This window comes from Leptodactylus fuscus, chromosome 2 (assembly GCF_031893055.1).
Source record: "Leptodactylus fuscus isolate aLepFus1 chromosome 2, aLepFus1.hap2, whole genome shotgun sequence".
Taxonomy (NCBI): domain Eukaryota; kingdom Metazoa; phylum Chordata; class Amphibia; order Anura; family Leptodactylidae; genus Leptodactylus; species Leptodactylus fuscus.
In genome coordinates, this window is record NC_134266.1 from 187181516 (window position 1) to 187198761 (window position 17246).

Here is a 17246-nt window from a genome sequence, read left to right on the forward strand (position 1 = left end):
TTTTTTAGCCAGACACAAATTCAGACTTACTCACGCCAACATGTGAGCAAAGTGTGAATCAGGGATTGAAGAGCACATTTTATTCAAGAAACGTGTGCCTCAATATCATCCCTCTATGGCAGTTTAATAAATTAGTGGGAATGATAAATTCTCCAGTATGGGTTTACAAAATATAAAAATTCTCTAATTTCTTTAGACACACTCGGCTTGTTTGTTGGGAGAAATTCTAAAGATTAAACACATTTATATCTGTAATGTAAAGATCTTTTTGCAAATCTTACGACCGGTAAATTAAAAACATAAATACAATTAACCTTGTAATATTAGACTTTGAGAGAAAAATAAAATCCTGAGCTTTGTGGAGGATGAATTGTACATCTGTGGAAATTGTGTGCTATGCTCCAAGCATTTATTCTACAAATCCTGCAGGTTATCGCATTCACAGTCCTCTACGGTCTAACTGAAGTAAATGTTTATATACTGCAGCTTCCAAATTTAATCCACTAATTTTACCGTGGGCAGAAATTTTGTATGAATTTTCCACAACAAATACATGCATTTATCCTCTGGGAAATTAAAACCATCTCGCTTTTCATTTCAGATTTTGATCCATTGATTTTTTTTTAAATTCTTTATAGGATGCACTTTATAAAACGGCACAACATATTTTCAACCAGAAATATTATGTAATATAATATTTTAAAATAAAGGCAAGAAAACTTGCACTCTTTTGGCGCAGTATCATAACTTAAACGCACAGCAAGATATTGTTACTGTAAATGTACAGTAGCATACATCAGGACATCCATGTAATGTCTCTCAGGTCCTAGCGATGTTTGCTGGAACCATTAGCAGTCAGTTTTGACCAAGATAGCTACCGTATATACTCGATTTTTGTGCTGAAAAAGTCTGCCTTGGCTTATAATCGGGTCAATTCAGCAATATCATAGCTACAGACCCGGCATCCGGACCTGGCATCCAGACACCGGGGTGGGTGCCGGGCCGCAACATCGCCACGCTCATAGCAGGAACGTAGTGATGCTGCTCATTTCAAACTGCAGAAGTACTTACGGTATTTCTGCTAAGACCCCGCTCCCCCACTCCATCACACGCTGGGTGACATGGCCACGTAAGCTCAGGCCCACACTCGGCGTGTATCTGTGTTCCAGGCCTGCTAGTAGAAGTATCGTAAGTAGTTCTGCATTTTGAAATTAACAGCATCGCTACGCTTCTGCTATGAGCGTGGCGATGCTGCGACCCAGCACCCACCCCGGTGTCTGTATGCCGGGTCCGGATGCCGGGTCTGTAACTATAATGGTGCCGCTCTGCTTCAGAGCGGTCACCATACCAACCGGCACCTCCGCTGTAACTTTTACAGCGGTAATGTCAGAGCTCCCTGCAATCATGCCTGCAATCAGAGATTGCAGGCATGGGGAGCTAGGACATCTCCGCTGTAAGTATTACAGCGGAGATGCTCTACGATGTCCCGGTACGAGGGGTCCGGGCAGGTGCCACCATGCTGCTGGAGGGAGGAGGGAGCGGGCACGACCGCTCTCTCAAGTGCGATCCTTTAGCTAGGAACTGCAGCCGGCCACCAGCAGAAGCACTTCTGCCGGGGATTCCCCTCAGCGCTCCTGCCGGCGTCCGGCTGCAGTTCTCCTTCAGGTCCGGCCGGTTGGGGATTCCCCTCAGAGCTCTTGCCAGGGATTCCCCTCAGAGCTCCTGTAAAGGTTCCTCGGACGGCAGCGCTTCTCTTTTGCAGGCTGCTCTATGCAGCCTGCAAAAGAAATGACAATTTTTGCAATGTATTGCAATGTATTGGCATTGCAATGCATTGCATTAGTGATCAGACCCCCTGGGGTTCAAGACCCCTAGAAGGTTTAATAATTGCAGGGAAAAAAAGTAAAAAAAATGAATAAAAATAAAGTATTAGTAAAGTATTAGTATTAGTTAAAAAGTATTAAAAATTCAAATCATCCCCCTTTCCCTAGAATACATATAAAACTAATACTGTTAACACTGTGAAACACATACACGTTAGTTATCCCTGTGTCCAAAAACACCCGCTCTATAAATCTATAAATATATTTTTCCTGTACGGTAAATGTCGTAGCGGGAAAAAAAAAGTTGTCTAACTGCCCCTTCCCCGAGACTGAGTTTTTTTCCTCCCCACTTGGAATTCAGCCTGACTACATCCAGGCTAAGTATAGGGTATCTGCACTGCTCATATTTCGTCGGGAAGGGGTTAATAGGAGCACTGCAGATACGCTATATTCAACCAGGTTGAATTCCAAGTGGGGGGAAAAAAAACAGTCCTAAAGCTCAGGGAAGGGGCAGACAGACAACCAAAACACCCCCTACCCTTCCCATCACCCAGCATCTACTGCACCCAAAAACTCCGGCCATTTTAATTTTTGGAAATTTTCCAGTAGCTGCTGCATTTCCCCCCTCGGCTTATACTCGTGTCAATAAGTTTTCCCAGTTTTTTGTGGTAAAATTAGGGGGGTCGGCTTATATTCGGGTCAGCTTATATTCGAGTATATATGGTACTACATATTCACACTCATCCTATATGCACACAAACATGGACATTTACATGTCCAAGAGAAAACATCGGAATAGCACATGGATGATATCCGTGTATCGTCTGTGCCCTCAACAGACCCAAACATTTCACAAGATGAACAGGAATAGGACCTGTCCCAAGTTTTTCCCCTGGGCTCACAAGCCCTTGATAATATATGGGGGTGTGTGTGTATGGTGTATGGGACCATAAAAAATAATGGGGAAGGGTATGAGCTATTATCAACATGGCTAGCCCCCTGACAAAGCACCAGGTTATCCAAAGGTAAACAAAGAATAGGGCAGGAGGTGTGCTGGTCCAAGTCAATTCCTTTTATTTAACACGCAATGTGTTTTGAGCTATCCGCCTTTTTTCAAGCATGTACAGGTGTGTACACACTTGAAAAAGGGTGGCTAACCCAAAACGCGTTGTATATTAAATAGAAGGAACTGACTAGGACCAGCCACCTCCTGCCCTATTCTTTGTTTACCTTTGGATGTTCTAGACGCCCACACCAGCGGTTGGTTTTACAGAGGTTTGGCTGCTGCTACTGGAGTCCATCAAAATAGAGGGGTTCCTCCTACAGGCTGAAGGCCCCCAACTACATGTCTGAATAGTGGTTGTGAGATATTATCACAACCACAGAAGGTGAGCTTTCATTCATGTGATTTTACATCTCCTTATCCATCACAGTATCACACTATTAGTGCTTGGTGCTGTTCTCTTTTTTGGTACCAGGTCGTCTCCACAAGGACTTACCCAGAAGCGCCCATTAAATTTACAATGACCATGTAAATACATTTGAGACCCTCTGAGCATGAGCTTATCTTTGCAGCGACTATCCACTCTGGTTAATAAAGGAAGTATAAAGCAAGGGACATAATTATTTCATGTCTAGAAAGCAAAACAGATAGATGATAGGGATTGATGACCAATCACATGTACCCATGCCACAAACAGCTTGGTACTGATAGAGAGAAGTGTAATGTGGTTGTTAAACACCTTGCCATCCCATTCATTCTAAAGTGCTCAATAAGTATCATAGGACCTTAGGTTTACATCCAACACTGACAATTGCAGCGGTATAACTCTGCATGCAGTAATCCTCCCCCCCTAGTGGCAGCCGTAGACAGAAAATGCTATCATGTAAATGTGCTAAATGAACTAGTGGAATTGGAGCTCTGTTTTTGGAAAATGAAATGAAAGACTGTATAAAGATATATTAGATTACGGTAGTACATCCTCTACACATACGAGCATTAGCCTTAGGCTGCTAACCATGGTAACTGCTAGTTGCTGTGCTTCACCTTTCCCTGCAGCGTGAAACCACAGAAAGTGCAGGTGCAGCCCAGCAGTTCCCAGTAATCCACATGAGGATACCGCAGCTCAGCCGCAGACATGTACTAGCCCCAAGGTCTCTGCGCTGTTTGTCATTACATGTAAATCAATGAGTACAATTAGCTGAAAGCGTTTAGGTTTTTTTAATGCCGCCTACATAGAAACAGAGAGGTTCACACATCTAATATCTAAAAGACGTGCAAATGAAAAATGTAGCATTCATATATCTCATGCGTGGACTTTGTGGACAGAAACAAACACTAGTTTACAGTTCAATTTTTTCCAATGTTCTCAGTCAAATAGATTTTTGTTTCTTTGAGTTTTTTTTTGCAAACGAGAATTTGTAAAGCAGATTATTTAGCTGATGTTGGATAGAGCTGCTAGTCCTAGATACAGCAGTTGTTGGTCTGCAGGGTGCTCTAGTAGTCAGTCAGTGTGAAGGAACTTTTGCTGTTCTTTCCATGCATTTCTAATTTCTAAACAGATCTGGCATTCTGTAGTGGTGCCCTGCTGAGAAGAGGGCAGATGGCATTAAAACACTCAACATGCTTCAGGCTGGTTATGAAAATCAATTGCATTTTATGTGGCAACATCTTCTCCATTTCCTTAAACAACCTGCTGTTTAGATGTCCTATTTTATCTTATTAATTGAGCTAATTCCCCTAAAACTTCCTGTGGGAGGTAATTAAGAAGTTTTGTATCACTCACCCACAATGAGACTATTGATTTTTCTCACAAGAACAGACTTAGATATGTCAATTTAAGTCAAGCTTTAACCAGTTAGTTGATGAATAATACAAAAGTAAAATATCATGAGACCTCACTCATTTTTGTTCCTAAAAGTGCTGCTTCGTTGAGATTTTAGAAACTTAATGTTCACCAAAGTTACAAAGTTCATTAAAAACATTCACGTAATTAATGAAGACCCGGGGTAGACTGAACACATTTAAGCCAGAGAGTAAATGTAGATCATCACTTAAAGGGAGTCTGTTGGCAGTAAGAGTTGTAAACCTGATCCCAGAACCTTGTTGAGCTGATTCTGTAGTTACAAATAGATCTCTTTTATTCAGCTCTGTCATATAAGCGGTTATTTTATTCGAATGCATAGGAGGGGAAAAGTGTTTTGGGGACATACCTTAGCTTGCCCAGGCTTCAGTCTATACAGCATTTTTTTCTCATTTGCATATGACTAAAATGGCAACTTACCGTATATACTCGAGTATAAGCTGAATTTTTCAGCACAGTTTTTGGTGAAAACACAGGAGAACAATACTAACTAAAAGTGACAGGGAGGTGTCGTGCCGCGGACTCTGCAGCAGTTTCCTCCGGAAATCCACGGTATGAAAGGGCAAATTGCTTCTTTTTTCCGCGAGCAGCACAAAACCACTAGCGGAAAAAAAGAAGTGAACAGCTCACATTGAAGTCAATGGGATGCGTTTTTTTTTTTAGCTGGATTCTGAGACGGCTTCCACGTCAAAATCCGGCCCAAAAAACCTCATCTGAACTTATCCTTAAAGTCTTACCACAATGTATCCCAATAGTAACAGTGTCCACAATATTGCTAATGTAGCCACAGTGTGCCCCATTAGCATTAATAACTCAATAGTAACAATGATCTTTGTGTGCCCCATTTGTAGTAGTAGTACCTTTCATAGTGCCTCAATAGCACTGATGCTACCCTAGAGGTATTACTCAGAATACATGGGCAAAATATAATAAAGCAATTTTTATGGGGACTACTCTGAGATGAAAAACCTGCTCATCTAATAAAGGGAACAGGTTTTTGACAATAATAAAAGACAACTGGTACAGGATCCAACAAGAGTAGGGAGGGGGGTTGCTTCTAGAACCAATATTAACCAATTAGAATGCACAGAACAAATTGTCAAATCATCTATGTAACACATCAGTGACTACAGTATAATAATCTCTTTTTATTAAGATATTCTGTAGAGTTATATATAGTGACAGGAACAGATTTAACCCAGATTTAAATGATAATGTTCCCTGTAGTGAGACCCGTGGGGATACCTGGCTGTGTAAACACACGTTTGAATTACACGTGTAGTTGAATTACACGTGTAGTTGTTTACGAACGGAGAGACACGCCCAGATGGGCGGAGACTTCTCTGTATCATGTGACGAGGGGTGGCAGTGAGTTATCACATGACCAGTGACATGCCCCCCCTTACGTCACTGTTGTGGAGGCGTGGCTATAGCTTTATATAGCCGGCTGAGCGCGGCGGCGCTTTACAGCCGAAAACTATGGCTGGGGGCCAGAATGAATTTAGGGTCTAAAAATTACGCTATGGACTTTAGTTCTGGGGAATCCTAAGACCTAGTCTGCCTCTGAAGAAGCAAATAGCAGAAACGCGTCAGGCAGTAATTAGAACCATTACCATTGCTGCTTAGATAGATAGTGCTAAGCAATAGCTGTGTAGTGGAGCTTATTATGAGTTCCTTAGCCAGTCACTCTATCTAGGATTAACTGACAAGCCTCTGTCACTTTGTTTGAAGGGGGAGTGTGCTACAGTGGAGGGGGGTGGATGTGTGCAAACACAGGGGAACAATACTAACTAAAAGTGACAGGGATTGGCAAACACTAGCCCTAATCCTCTGTATGCTGTTCCATCAAGATCCTGAGACTAAAACATAAGGATATTGAATGAGTCTCCTCCTCCCTGTGTTCCCTTTATCTGGTACAATAAGCAGGTGCCTCTAACTAAGCCTGGTTATCTAGTGACCTTAAGTGTCTGTTGTTGTTACAGGCACATTAGTTACTTTTGTTATGTATGGGCATTTAAACACTGGCTAATACATAATAGTGGCCTGTCTCACTAATGAGTGTTTATCCAGTCTGCAACAATAACAGACGGAAACATTATTAGTGTAGCTTGGTATTGACACTGGTTCTATCCTAAATACACCAGTGCAAAACACTGGTTATTGACTGGGGGACAGTTTCCCTATTTTTGTCTAATATTTTAATACACGAATTGACACTTTTTAATGTACAACTAATAAAAGTTATTTTTTAAGTGTATCATCCTTTAGTAGTTTCCTATAATTTTTGGATACACCTACCTATTACCTTTCTATTAGCATTTGACCTTACAAATAGATCTCTTTTATTCAGCTCTGTCATATAAGCGGTTATTTTATTCGAATGCATAGGAGGGGAAAAGTGTTTTGGGGACATACCTTAGCTTGCCCAGGCTTCAGTCTATACAGCACTTTTTTCTCATTTGCATATGACTAAAATGGCAACTTACCGTATATACTCGAGTATAAGCTGAATTTTTCAGCACAGTTTTTGTGCTGAAAAAGCCCCCCTCGGCTTATACTCGAGTCAAGCAAAAAAAAAAAAATATTTTTTTTGGGAGGGAGGTCTATGACCAGCTGCAATAGTAATGTATAGAATCTCCCATAAAATAGTGAAAAAAAAAATATAATAAAAAAATAAAGTAAAAGTTTGAAATCCCTCCTTTCCCTAGAATACATAAAAAGTAGAAAATGACTGTGAAACACATAGACATTAGGTATCCCTGTGTCTGAAAGTGCCCGGTCTACTGAATATAGGGTATCTGCAGTGCTCCTGTTCCGTCGGGAAGGAGTTAATAGGAGCACTGCAGATACCCTATATTCAGCCAGGCTGAATTCCAAGTGGGAGAAAAAAAACTCAGTCCTCAAGCTCAGGGAAGGGGCAGACAGACAACCAAAACACCCCCTCCCCTTCCCCAGCACCCAGCAACTACTGCACCTAAAAACTCCAACCATTTTAATTTTTGAAATTTTCCAGTAGCTGCTGCATTCCCCCCCCCCCCCCCCCTCGGCTTATACTCGACTTAATAAGTTTTCCCAGTTTTTTGTAGTAAAATTAGGGGCCTCGTCTTATATTCGGGTCGGCTTATACTCGAGTATATACGGTATATGAAAAGATGAATAACATAGGTACAGTATATTTAGATATTGTAGAATCACCTCTACAAGGTACTGTTATTAGGTTTATAGCAAAGTTATTGATAACAGACTCCCTTTAACCTTTTCCCACCACAGTCATTTTTTGTATTTTCATCTCCACCCTCCAAAAAACATTTTTTATAAGTTTTATAGTTTGGGCATTTTCTGATGCGAGGATACCTAATGTGTCATAGCAGTGTGTGAAAAATTAGGGACACCTTTATCTTCCATAAGGTATAAAAGAGTAAGAGTGGTCCCATATATTAATTGATATAACTTGTAGAAAAAAGAAGGTAATAAGATAAGATACTAGCGCTAAATAGCATAATACTGTTATAACAGATTAGAAATGATTGAATGAAAAAGGTTCTCACCTTTTAGCGTTGTGACACAGTGACAACTCACAACTATCATAAATGTTTTCTTGGATATTCACCCAATGTGATGGATCTTGAAGCAGCAGCCGAACTCCCTCAAACCTGGTGGCGGCAACCACACGTGACTAGTATCCAAAAATACAGGTGGAAAATCCCCCGGGCAAAAAAGAAGGGTTCACAGGAGCTGATCCGGTCAAACAATCTTTATTCAGGAAAGCATGATGCATTTCAGGCACTATATGCCTTCTTTCAATACGACAGATACCTGTCATATTTTTGCACTTGAAAAAGGGCATATAGTGCACGAAACCCATTGTGTTTTCCTGAATAAAGATCATTTGACTGGATCAGCTCCTGTGAACCCTTCTTTTGTGCCTCGGGGATTTTTCCACCAGCATTTTTGGATCCATATATTAACTGATCATCAATAGATGTGACCATGGAGTAGAGACATCAGCAATGATCTTAGAAAAGCAATTGGTGCTGCCCATCAATCTGAGAAAGCTTATTCACAAGTAGAAAACATTCAAGGACAAATAAAAATGAAAAATCCAGCACAGTATCCATAAACACTAAAACCTGAGCCTTTACTGGTCTGTTTGAAGCTGGGGCCCTACATGGAGTAAACTGCGATGTTCTACAGTCCCTGCAAAGTGGATGGGATTCTAGCAAATCCCATTCACACATTACAGCAGAATACGCACAGCAGACATGCTATGAATTTGCTGTTTTGGAAATTGCAGCATGTCAATTACACCCACATAAACACTTGTGGTTTCCCTATAGATATAATGGAAGCAGAAAATCCACAAAGGAAACCTATGCAGATTTTCTGTGAAAAGCACATCATGCCTTTACAGTATATGTCAATTTTTTTTTATACATAGCATCCTAAATGAATCAATAAAGTATCCCATTTTATTGTTTATGGACACTGTGATGAATTTTTGTATTTCTTTTTTTTTCAACTTAGACTTGGTAGTTGTATCCTAGGACAATCTGGGTCATGTGTTACATCCAACTATGGTAATCACATTGCGGATTAAAACTATCTTTCTACAGTGGAAAACATTCAAAACACGACAATCTTCTGAGGAGCAAACATCCTAGCAAATTTACCCCTAGGTCAGACTGTACAATGCGCAGAGAAATTGCAAAAAAAAACTTCTAAGTAAGTGTGCCATCTGAGTGGGGCTCCGATGCTCTATTCCCATCCGGTAATGATAGAGCAGGTTCCATCCTGCTCTGCGATATCGGAATGGGATTTAACCCCCAAAACAATGAAAGATGCACAGAAGACACCCAGATGACACTCAGAGTTGCTTCTAAAGAAACCACAAGATTTCTGCTATAATAGCCTTTGGACAAACAACACCGAAGTGGTAATGTCTGGCCATAATGTACAGCACCACATTTGTTGAAAACCAAACACAACTGAAACAACTTCAACTTTTAAGGACCAGAGGTGTTTTATTATGTCGGGATATGTAAAGCCATAGAATAGAAAGAGGGGGCTTTGTTTTTCTCATGACTATATAAATTATAGACACATTGGCAGTTTTATTGTTTCATTTTTCATTTTCTAAGACAATAAACAGTCATGTCTGAACAATTATAAGTACCTTGATAATTGTGAGCGTTCTTTATGATTAAACATTGTTAAAGCTAATTACCTAGCAGGTACAGTATGTTTCTATGTAAATGCTTGAAAATAATTAACTGTTCTCGAAAACTCCTTCAGCTGTATATATGAGAACTCTACTCATTTCTCTTTTTTATATTGCTTCATTATTCAACATGCCAACTTTTTCACTTTATTTCTAAAAGGCAACTGTAAAATGAATTGTATGTACTTGCTGTATATCATAGATTTTATTCACATTAAAGAGGATAAAATAATAAACTACAACCTCTTTGTAGACTGGTACAGGAGTCTCCTTCTTCGTCCATCGATAACTTTAGGTGTTAGGCTATATCACATTTGCATTGAAGAATTTATTGCAGAGTCAAACAAAAATTGTAGATGAAATTGAAGATAATATAGTGGATTCCTGATATACTAATGGGATGTTTGCTACAAGGGCATCACCAATGCTCTAATAGCTCCAATGCTTTCCAGCACCCAGTACCTCCATCCCACCCTACTTGCTATGATTATACTGCCTAGCCAAGTCAATCATATTAGGTAGGTAGCTCAGCAACAGTGGTACCTTCATTGGACCAAACTGCTCCAGGCAGGCGACAGATTCTCTTTAAAATAAAAAAATTACATTGTAACGGGATTGGCTAGGGGAACATCGTCTCTTTAGCTAGACAAGCACTTTTGGCACAACAAAAGTATGGTGCAACTGGCCGCAACCAGTTTTATTAGTTCTTCCAGGCAAACAAAACAATAGTGGTACAAAATAAAGTCCTAGCTGTCCAGCTACCTATAACCCCGGTATCTAACTACACAGGGATGGACCTACTGCACAGCTCCATAAACACAACTCACAGTAATGTACTCATACATGGCACTCCCAGGAGCAGAGAACCATATACCGAAGTGTTGCCACTCTTATATACACACACTACAGAGCACAATGAATTAACCCCACACATCCCAAAACCTGGAGTGGCTGAATGGAATGGAGACACCAATACTCCCCCATACACACACACACACACACCCCAGCAAGGAGCACAGCTTTTCTCAGCTGCACCTAGATCATGTATGAGAGGAACCTGGGAGAAATGTACACTCCTTCTACCACTTTGCCCCCGGTCCTGTCACACAAGGTACACATTATTTAAATAATAGGTTCAAAGGCCTACTGTACATAAAACTGTATGACATGCAGCAATAGTTATATATTACATTAAGAACCTTTACTGATGTGTATGTCAAATAGATAACCAAAATGTCTTGTGAGTATAGCCTTTGTACTTTACAAGCAGGTTCATGTCTGAGGAAACACTTTGATCCATAGTTCATTATATAGCTATTCAGATTGATATATTAAGCTTCTATATTAATTTATAAGCATACTGTATGCTAAATACATGTAATGTGTGTAGTCTTGCATGATATTCTATAAATACTTTACTAAATATTACCAATGCCCACGTCATGTAAGATTTTCAAAATGTCAGTACAAAAACTAATATTTTCTTTTCATTTTTCCATAGTTCCCCAATAATGCTTCCTCAAAGTGCTACGACTGGATGCCGGTGCAGTGCATCCATCAGCATCCAGTTGCGGCATTCCGCTTCAGATTAGGCCCAAATGATTAGGCCTAGTTGGGAGGGAGGTGTCGTGCCACGGACTCTGCAGCAGTTTCCTCCGGAAATCCACGGTATGAAAGGGCAAGTTGCTTCTTTTTTTCTGCGAGCAGCACAAAACCACTAGCGGAACAAATAAGTGAACGACTCCTATTGAAGTCAATGGGAGGCGTTTTTTTTAGCTGGATTCTGAGGCAGCTTCCACGTCAAAATCCAGCCCAAAAAACCCTGTCTGAACTTATCCTTAAATTCTTACCACAATGTATCCCAATAGTAATAGTGTCCACAATATTGCTAATGTATCCACAGTGTGCCCCATTAGCATTAATAACTCAATATTAACAATGATCTTTGTGTGCCCCATTTGTAGTAGTAGTACCTTTCATAGTGCCTCAATAGCAATGATGCTACCCTAGAGGTATTACTCAGAATACATGAGCAAAATATAATAAAGCAATTTTATGGGGACTACTCTGAGATGCAAAACCTGTACATCCAATAAAGGGAACAGGTTTTTGACAATAATAAAAGACAAATACCTTTTACAACTGGTACAGGATCCAAGAAGAGTAGAGAGGGGGGTTGCTTCTAGAACCAATATTAACCAATTAGAGCGGACAGAACAAATTGTCAAATCATCTATGTAACACATCAGTGACTACAGCATAATAATCTCTTTTTATTAAGATATTCTGTAGAGTTATATATAGTGACAGGAACAGATTTATCCCAGATTTAAATGATAAGACAGTTTGAATTATACATTCCCTTTAAGCAGATTTGTACAGAACAATACTTCTCTGTTTTCTTGATAATTTAATATATCCCTTATTTACTTTAAACTGCACAAACAGAATTGAAATATTCCATTCAATGATACCAAAATATGTAATTAGATCATTAGCACCTGGCAACACATCACATTCACCATTCCAAAGTGTTATGATATCTTACAACACATCATTATCTCTCCATAATATAAGACTTGATGCAGCAAATGACCTTGAAAGTTAATGACCTGATCACAATGATGTTGGTTTTAGTAAATAAGCATACACAGTTGTGTGAAATGTAGCTTCTCTTTAGCAGAGGTCTCTTATACTAGCATATTTGTCATACTGAATGTTTTAATGTAATATTAGACAAAGGACCCTAAATGAACAGTTTTTAAATGATTATAGAATTCATTCATAAAATGGATATAATAGGGCAACATGGTGGCTCAATGGTTAGCACTGCAGGTTTGCAGTGCTGTAGTCCTGGGTTTGAGTCCCACCAGGAACAACATCTGCAAGGAGTTTGTATGTTCTCCATGTGTTTCCGTGGATTACCTCCCATTCTACAAAGACATATTGATATGAAAAATCTACATAAAAAATGGATTTAATAACTTTCCATCAAGTAAATTAGTATTCAGAAGACACCACCCTTACAGGAAATCTGTCACCAGGAAATCACACTCTAGACCAACCCCAGTGTCTTATAAAGCAGCTGGAGAGCGTGAAAACAATCTCCTTCTTATGGCCCACCATTGCTGCAGTGTGTGGAAGAAGATGTTTTATTCAATATGCTAATCACTTCAAGAAAGTAAATGTTTTAGTGTTATTATAGAAGTCACTACACAGCATTCTTGAAGTCCTGAGCATGTGCCTGATGCAGAGTGCTGCTGATTCTGGTGCATGTGCTATCCATCTGGCTTATTCTGCGTTATGCGCATAGGCTAGGAGAATCAGAAGCTCACAGCCATCAGGTGCATCACTACATGGGACTTCAGGGATGACAATCACATCACAGGGGATGTTATGTTTCACATTATCAGCAGACTCTCCACCCCCTTTGACTATATACAAATGTTTAGCATCTTACCACGCATAAGAAGGGGGTTATTTTTCACATTTTCCAGCTACTTTATAAGGTGCTGGGGCCATTTTGGAGTGTGAAAATCTGCTGAAGGCTGGGGCCCCATGTGACATTTCCACCATGGAAAAATCGTGGTGGAAACGCACAGAAAAAATTGTGGCGTTATACAGTCAAAGCAAAGTGGATGAGATTCCCGCAAATCCCATGCCCACTTTGCAGTAAAAACCACACAGCAGACATGCAGCAATTTTCAAAACCGGCAGTTTTGGAAATCGCAGCATGTCAAACATACATACGGAAATGCAGACGATTTCCCCATGGATATAACTGAAACAGAAAGTCTGAAGAGGAAACCTCTGTAAACTTTCTGTCTAAAGTGCTGTGGGAAGAACCGCAATGCGTTGCCGCTGTGGTTTTTTCCACAGCACTTTTTTTGCTGCGGGATGCCACGTGGGGTCTTAGCCAAAAGTTTACCTTTAACTTATATTTAAGAGGACTTAAATAGCTACTGTCATTTTATTTAAGTATTTTTGCAAGTAAATAATTTGCAATAAGTTTTATTCACATTTATTCTGCTCTATACCCCTAAAACCTGATGGTAAGCAACTATACAACTGCGATACAGGTGCTGCTAATAAGTGCTAAACACTTATTGTTATCTGAGGTAGTATGTCTGTGTGTTTGTTTCTTACTCACTAGACTCTTCCTCCTCATCTTCTCTATATAGAATTACCTTTTTGGAGCAATGGCAATTTCTTTATTGCTACAAAAAGGAATTTGCAAATTGACAAAAACAGCTATCTTAGTGCCTGGTCACAAGGGGTAAGCACTGTTTTATTCATGTGACTTTAACCCATCTAACCATTCCATGGGGTCTATATCTGTAAAGCCCATATAAAGAAAGTTTTTATAGCCTCAACTCCTGCACATAAGCAGATGCTCCAATGGGTGGAGGCATCTCTCTTGAGCACTGGTTTTAGCTGCATTCCACTACATAAAACACAGTGGTTTTGTCTGAAACACAGCAGAAAGATCATAACATTTTGCATACTGAACCAGCATGGCTACCACAGCATCTTGCAGCGGCATGCTATTCCATCCGGTTTGCGTTTAGTTGGACCATTATTTATTTTTCAACAGAACAATGACCCCAAACACAATTCCAGGCTGTGTAAGGGCTATTTGACCAATAAGGAGAGTGATGGGGTGCTACGCCAGATGAGCTGGCCTCTACAGTTACCAGATCTGAACCCAATCAAGATGGTTTGGGGTGAGCTGGACCGCAGAGTGAAGACAAAAGGGCCAACAAATGCTAAGCATCTCTGGGAACTCCTTCAAGACTGTTGGAAGACCATTTCAGGTGACTACCTCTTGAAGCTCATCAAGAGAATGCCAAGAGTGTGCAAAGCAGGAAACAAAGCAAAAGGTGGCTACTTTGAAGAACCTAGAATATAAGACATATTTTCAGTGTGAATCTACAATTTTCATAGTCATGGAAATACAGAAAACTCTTAGAATGAGAAGGTGTGTCCAAACTTTTGGTCTGTACTGTATATATATATATATATACATATATATATACATATATTTGTTTGTTTTTTTGTTTTATTTTAAGACAGTTTAGGCTTAGACTCTTAGACTTCTTAGACTCTTTAATGTTACAAATCCCACCATAGTATTCTTTTATGATATATCAAATTCCCAGAGGCAAATAAGCATTTCTGCTGTATAAAATGTGCAGCCTGTGCTATGGCTCTTTTATGTGGTTATGTGGTTATTTTAAGCCTGGAACAAACAAACAACACGCTACGACATATACTGTGCACAGTGACCATTCAATCCTCTAGTCTCTAGCAATTTCCGATATTCAGCAGCAATCTTTTGGTTTTCACTTTATTTCATTTATAACAATCACATACAAACAGGTCACAGCTTGTGTGTATGGAGATGTATACTTATTGTTTTCACTCTTAAATTCTGCTCATTTCTTTTTTCTTTAACAATACTTTGTCACAATTGTCGCATCAGTGGTTTGACACTGAAAGTGATTTGACAGTACCACATAATGTCTTCTATAAAATAAGATTCCTATCCTTGTTTAGATTTGGTGTATATTTTACTTTAAGAGAAGTGTCTTTTCTGTGCATGCTTTTATGTGGTCAAAACAGCTCATATGCATTGAGGCACAAAATTCAAGAGGGGTCTGTAGGTGTCCTGTGGTGTCTGATACTGAGACATTAGTAGCAGATCCTTTAGGCTGGGGCCCGACACAGTAGCGTGATGATCATGGTCACAGGAAGTGCTATCGCAACCAGGTCCTCAGGGGTACAGGGCCTGCTGGAAATGGCCAGGGCCCAGGACCACCATGATAGTGGCCAGGGAAAGCCTTGTTCCCCGACCGCTATACATATTGTTAATGGAAAGGGGCCTGACTGACATTTTTTCCATGGCTCCACATTGGATTTGAGGACATACTCTGCATTTTGTTCAAATTGTAGGGTTTTTTTTATATAGGCTTTTCTTTAGAACTTGAAAGACCAGTAAAAATACATGTTTAAAGTGTTACAATACAAAAAAGCTGCAAAAAAAACGCAGTGAAAAATTGCCAAGAGGGGCAACAGGGTTTGAAGAGGATGACTTTATGAAGAGCACCCCAACCCGCTGACTCAAGCAATGCATTAGGGTCTCTTAGAAGAGTTTATTAGATGTATTTATTTTACACCCTTTACATATAGAAAGTGATCATATTAGAATGTTACAAGGGCTCAGTAACTGTTAGAAATGGATATTTTGGCAAACTTTACCTTCGATACCAAAATAACTTGTCCAGTCAGTGTTCAGTTCTGTTACCATTTTCCTTCTATATACTGTCTGTGAATTAAAATGTGTTTTGGCCTTTTGTAAAATAAGAATCTAAAATTAAAGAACCCCTTGGGGAGAACATAAGAGTAACAGACAAGCAAAAATGTTGTGATTAGCAACGTCATTATGTCTCATGGTAATCGGCATGGGTAATAAGGAATGCAGGATCCCTGCTGGCCTAATGTCTTAAATCTGTTCCGGCTCAGCACACATCTGCATCGGCTTCCCTTCTGGACCAACATGAAGGTTATAATGGGAGTCCAGCAAGACATGTATTAGTCCCACATAATCATATTTTAATGGTACATCTTTCGTGTCTCCATAAACAAATCCCAATGACTATTTCTCCGGAATCCCCTGGAACAAATTTCCACAGTGTTAGTTGGTTATATGGTTCTATTAATAAACAAGAAATACATGCAACATATGTTTTCCATAAATACAGTTTTCCAATTGTACATATAGAAATGAAGGCAATTTATATCTTTCCTACTGGTTTTGATAAACTTTATTTTATCATTGGATAAAGGGAGTTTCAATGTGTATTCATCTCACTACACTCAATGCAATACGCACAACTGTTTAAAAAGTGTCAAAAATTATTGTGTGTTAGAGAAATGTTTCATATTTCTGGTCTTTTATGTGACATACAGTAGATATATTTCAGCAAATAAGTAGAAAAACGGATGTCCTGTCACTCCATAAGAAAGTCACTCCATAAGAGGAGGTAAGTAACGGCATCTTTTATGTTCCCTTACCTCTCTTAGCCCTCCAATCATTATGCTCAGGGGTCTGAAAAGATTGATAGCAGTGTTTGTGGGGTGTACAGGCCTGCAGCCTCACTTACCGATCCCCTATCCTGATCACAGCTGCCTCTGTGAGAGGAGAAGCACCAGCAGCTGTGAGTATGAGCGAGGATCTATAAGTAAATAGGGCTCGAAACATCCTGGAGTTACTCTTATCTTCAATCTTATTGTTTGTTCACATCATATGAATCTCTCTATTCAGCCTCAAACATAAAGCTC